Source organism: Aegilops tauschii, chromosome 7 (genome assembly GCF_002575655.3).
Source record: "Aegilops tauschii subsp. strangulata cultivar AL8/78 chromosome 7, Aet v6.0, whole genome shotgun sequence".
Lineage (NCBI taxonomy): Eukaryota > Viridiplantae > Streptophyta > Magnoliopsida > Poales > Poaceae > Aegilops > Aegilops tauschii.
In genome coordinates this window covers 588,299,839-588,305,293 of record NC_053041.3, presented here as the reverse complement: position 1 = coordinate 588,305,293, position 5,455 = coordinate 588,299,839, and the positions used below count along the sequence as shown (strand labels likewise).

Here is a 5,455-nt window from a genome sequence, read left to right as displayed (position 1 = left end):
TATTTCCTCGAGACGGGGCGACGGGGTCACATTATCGTGAGTCTCTGCTCGTCTCCACAAGCTAATAATACACTATGGTTTGGGTATTTGTTCTGAGTTGGCCTTTGGCCTTTACGCACTAACCACCACGCGAGAATAGTTATGGGCCTCGGCATCGTAGTATCAGCCGAAGCTTTGTCAGACGTCCAGTTCAACATTATGGCCGGGCCAGATCGCGCCATCCAGGCAGAGGTGGTGCTAGTATCCCCTTGCGCACAATGACCCGGAGTGCAACGGGCAATGGGCCCAGACCCCGGAGTGCTTAGGATGTAGACCGGCGGGGACCTCTCTGCTGAGCCTAGGTAGGGCTACAACATTGATTTTCCGAGGCCGGGCATTGACCCAGAAAAGTGTGTCCGTCCAGAGTAATCAAGCATGTTGGAAAACGTGGTGCACCCCAGCAGGTAAGATTTTCTATTAATAGCCGTGTCCACGGTAACGGACGTTCAGACTTTTATCCTGATCTTTTACAACTAGAAATGGATACTTGAGATATGTGGCCCCGGGATTGCTTTATCGCAGGGAGTCGAGGAAGGATCTCTGGGCATTAATACTACAACATGTTTGTTAAATATAAACTGCTATTGTTTACTCTTCTACATGCTGCAAGATGCTTGGAGCTGCTTGAAGATGCTAGTCTTCGATAGGCTAGGCCTTTCCCTCTATTCTGGCATTTTGCAGTTCAGTCCACATATACAACCCTTCCATTTGATACCAATGCATACTTAGTATAGATCTGATGCTTGCGAGTACTTTGGATGAGTACTCACAGTTGCTTTGCTACCCCTTTGCCCCCTTCCTCCTTCTTTCCGGTTGATGCAACCAGATGGTGGATCCCTGGAGCCAGATGCCACCGCCGACGGATATTACTACATGGAGGCCGCCGAAGACTAGGAGTAGTTAGGAGGTCCCAGGCAGGAGGCCTTGCCTCTTCGATCATTGATGTTTGTGCTAGCCTTCTAAGGCAGTCTTGTCTAACCTTATGTCTACTCAGATATTGTTGCTTTCGCTGACTCTTGTGCATCAAGCTATGTATTCGAGCCCTCGAGGCGCCTGGCTTGTAATATAAAGCTTGTATTATTTTATTTGTGTCTAGAGTTGTGTTGTGATATCTTCCCGTGAGTCCCTGATCTTGATCGTACACGTTTGCGTGTATGATTAATGTACGATTGAATCGGGGGCGTCACACTCTGTTTTCGTCGTCATGATTTATTTACTGTTTGTTCGAATTAAATCTTGTAGTAATTTACTCATATATTCAACAGGTGATGTTGTTTACAGATGAACACGCATCCTTGCCTTTTTCTACTGCATGTTCATGGCCTCGCTAGATCTCTTGCAAGTGGTGCCCTGGAGTCTGGAGAACAACAGGATGTTGATGCCGAGGTCGATGGCAAAGTTGTTGTTGGTGAAGCGCCGTAGCGAGCGGGAAGCAATGCGTAAGACGACATCGCATCACCTTCCATAACGGCATCTTTACCTGTTGTGCACCGTTGCAGCCTCGTTGTCATTTGTGAAGTTTGGACGCGTCATGTTGGTCAAAAAAGTGTCGGAACAAACTCAATTACTCGATGGTACGTGTTGCCCGTGATGCGGGGTTGGGTGCAAACGGTGGGTCTGTTGAAATATATTCCCCACCCATCTTCATCAGTTCGGACTTTTGGATGATTTGGCTGGAGCATGAGTTCAATACTAAGTTAACCAATGCCTCTTAATCCAGACAGGAAATCAGAACACTGCAAGGAAAATAGAAAGGGAGGAAGGGTCGGCATCTCACCGGGCGCACGACTAGGCGATGAGCGGATCGAGGAAGAAGAGGAGCGTCAGTGTTTATCGTCCCATTCACCAGCAGCAGAAGGCACCCCACACACGACTCCTTTGTTGTGATGCTCGCCGTCGCAGCAGCCAGCCCGCGGCAGTGCAAGAGGAGGGTCCAGTAGCAGCATCGGCGCGACGCGAGAGAAGGGTCCAACGGGGACATGGGCGGCAGCCGCCGCGTCAACGAGGTTGAAGGTGGATGTGGTTTAGGAGGAGCGATGGCGCGGCGTAGGAGGAAGAGGAGGACGAGGTGGGATTGAGAGGATAAGTGGAGGACCGGCCACTGTTTTGCAGACAAGCACTATTTTGGAGACAAAATTAACAGCGTGTCAGGATGCTCGAACGCTGCTAGTGATACTGTCACTAGCAGAGTGTGACTACGTAAGCACGCTGCTAGTTTGTTCTTCCAGTTTTTTTTTGTTTTTTAAGTAAATTATAGTACTAATTAAAAAATCTAAAATTTGCTATGACTTACAAAAGAAGTTTCCAAACCAACCGACAAAGGCGACGATTTCCCCTTAAACTTGATCGGTTCCCTCTCGAAACCACAAATTCTTCGTTCGAGATGGCGCGTTTTCTAAGTACTTTACGTGATAATTTTTGTGTAATCTCTAAAAAATTTTACCATAGCCTCTAGGTGTCATATCATTACAGTGTACCAAGTTTCATATTTTTTGGGACTTCATTTGCATTTTAAGAAATTAAAATAACATATGTACACGCTGCTACTAAGTTATATAATTTTTCTGTTTAAACGCCTTCTATAATGGACTGTTGTTTTGCTTTTTCTAGGGGATTTAATTTATAAGAAAGGGTGATCAATTGTTGGGCGCAACCCTTCGCAGCGTTTGGCCCAACTAAAACGCTACAAGATTGTAAAAGTTAGCATCGTTCGCTCGGGCTACACGCTGCAAAGTTTAAAGACCGACATGATCGGCCGTACACATGGTGTAAGATATGATAGTAGCCGCGTGCCCATCTTCCCCGCATGCTGCTACAATAGGTGAAATTGATGGCGTGTGACGTGCCCGCACGCTGCCAGATGTTTATAACGCAGCCTCTGCCCTCATGTACATTGCTTGCAACGTTTTTTTTTTCCTGGACGCCGCTAATGATCACACAGTTGCAGCGTTGGACTTTTGCATGGACGCTGCTGGTGATTATGCAAGTTAGTTGCGTCCATTTATGGTAGGACGTTGGCAGTAGTAAAATCCTATAAAGGGTTCAGAAATGAAATTTTGAATATATATAGTGTTACTATTCATCACCCAGGATGCAGAATAAGTTATTCTTCACCCGAGGTAATCTTACGACCATTTCATAAATAAATTACATTTGAAATACAAATAGTTACATTCATATTGATTTACTGTATAAAATTTGGCATTAACAAAAAAATATAGGTCAAAAAATGTATTTTATGTACATTTTACACTATGTTTTTACATTTGTAATTTTACGTAACATATTTTTTTTTACGACGATTATAGGTTTTCTTACGTTCTCTTTTTATCTCTAAAATAAGACAAAATTTACGAAACGTAAAATTACGGTGCATAGATGTTAATATATATATATATATATATATATATATATATATATATATATATATATATATATATATATATATATATATATATATAATGTGCGGCACCTACATAATGTATAGCGTGTTGTGTGGGCCGTCCTATAGCGTGTTAAACAGAAGATTTATAGGAAACCGTTAGTTATAGAAGATATATACTCTTCCAGATATGGTATGTCATTAATAAGAGAAATACTTAGCGTGTTAAACTGCCACCCATATTTACGCTGTTTTCCAAATATAGATACTAAATTTGGGATGTGGTGCAAAGAATTAAAACATTCACTTATATGTTCCTATTTAAGTTTTATGTTTGTCCATTTTTGTAGCGATATGTATGTATATATAAGGATGGTGCTAGGACACACCAAACATCTTCCATTGTTGCTTGTAAGAAGAAAACATACTCTAACTACCGTGAGGAACACTACTAAAGCACCTACCATTGCACTGCGCTAATTAGATGGAAAAGTACATGAACTCCTTCTCTGCATTTACCATAATCTGTGGATTTCTCATGTACTCTGTGATCCATACACAGTGTAAGTGGCTATAAACCCACGACTAGTATTAGAAAATACACTTTATTATTTTTGTGAATACTTTTTCTATGATAAAATATAGTACATATGTTGTGGTTGAATCTAGAGGTGCTTACAGATTCCGAAGTCAGAGAATTTTGTCTATGATTTTGGTCGTTTCTTTGTAGCTCATCAAACAATTGCTTTTGAATACATTAATGATTTCATGTATTCTGTAGGCCAAATCATGGAAGGTCAAGAAAATGAAAAGATCAATTTACCTTCTGGATTATGCGTCTATGAAAAAGGAGATCCGTTGTGCAAAAAGAAGTCATATTGTTTCTGTTGTTTAGTGACCAACAAGTGGTATGTTAGAATGGAAGTTTGCGAGAGTGAATGTGTAAAGCATACTTCATCTGGCATAGACGCTTCGCAGAAACATGCTCTATCGCCCTCCCATTTAGTAGACTAAGTAGCACAATGTAGTTCTCTATGGCGGGAATCCCTGGTGTTCCTCACTACATGGTGTCTTCCCTTCTCGCCACCGTCATGAATAAAATATGATTTTCATCCATTGCATGATGCGGCCGTGCAGTATCTGTAATCTTGAATACAGAAGTTTCTGTGTATCCATGTGATTTGACTTAATATTACCAATATAAAATGAGGAAAATTAATAAATAACCTCATGAGAAATTGTACAACATGTTCTAGTTTACAATTAAGTATATCATGTATTGTATAGTGTGATATGACATGCATACATACTACCATGACCACAACGTGATCAAGAATTTTGTTGTTTATGCGTGTGATATACAATAAGATATTCTATAAGTGCAGGGATCACAACAACTTTTGAGGGAATTATTACAACCAAAATTTATTGATTCAACACAAAAGGAGCCAAAAAATATTTATAAGCTCTAGTAGTTGAGTTCTCAATTCAACCACACCTGGAAACAAATACTCGCTCTAGAGAATTTATTTATAGCAAAGGCGTTGTGCAGGTTGCAGAATAATATCAAAATTAGTAATTCCCAGCAATTGCCGAGAACAAAAGTGACTTAAAGAGAGAGAAAATAATAAAAAGTGTATGCATGGGGATGGATTGTGGATGCTGCATGGATAGATTCAATTATCTAATACTGTAACATATGGCGAGAATAGGCTAGATCCCATTCATCAATTATAAGTAGGCATGTATTCCGTATGTAGTTGTATGCGCTTGAGATAAGAATTTTCACATCTTTTGTCCCATCCTCCTATTTTTGTGGGTCATATTGAAAATTACGGGTAATTAATGCACACATTTGACAAAGCACCACATTAATAATCAATGATAATCCTCGAATAATAGTCATTCCCTTTGTTACCCTGATTGTCATCACTTTAAGGCCTCCGGTTCATAAATATAAAAAGTGCATAAGCTTGTAGATATGATCCAAAATACATGTATATTCATGAAATAATAAAATGTCCAGATCTAAAA

The 5,455-nt window shown here is 40.6% G+C and overlaps 1 long non-coding RNA gene across 1 annotated transcript; it reads left to right on the top strand.

Moving 5' to 3' along the window:
* The first annotated feature begins 3,557 nt into the window (after positions 1-3,557).
* Positions 3,558-4,537, top strand: LOC120968258 (uncharacterized). Its single transcript, XR_005762557.2, has 2 exons — positions 3,558-3,984; positions 4,203-4,537. It is a non-coding gene; the product is annotated as an uncharacterized lncRNA (long non-coding RNA).
* The last annotated feature ends 918 nt before the right edge of the window (positions 4,538-5,455 follow it).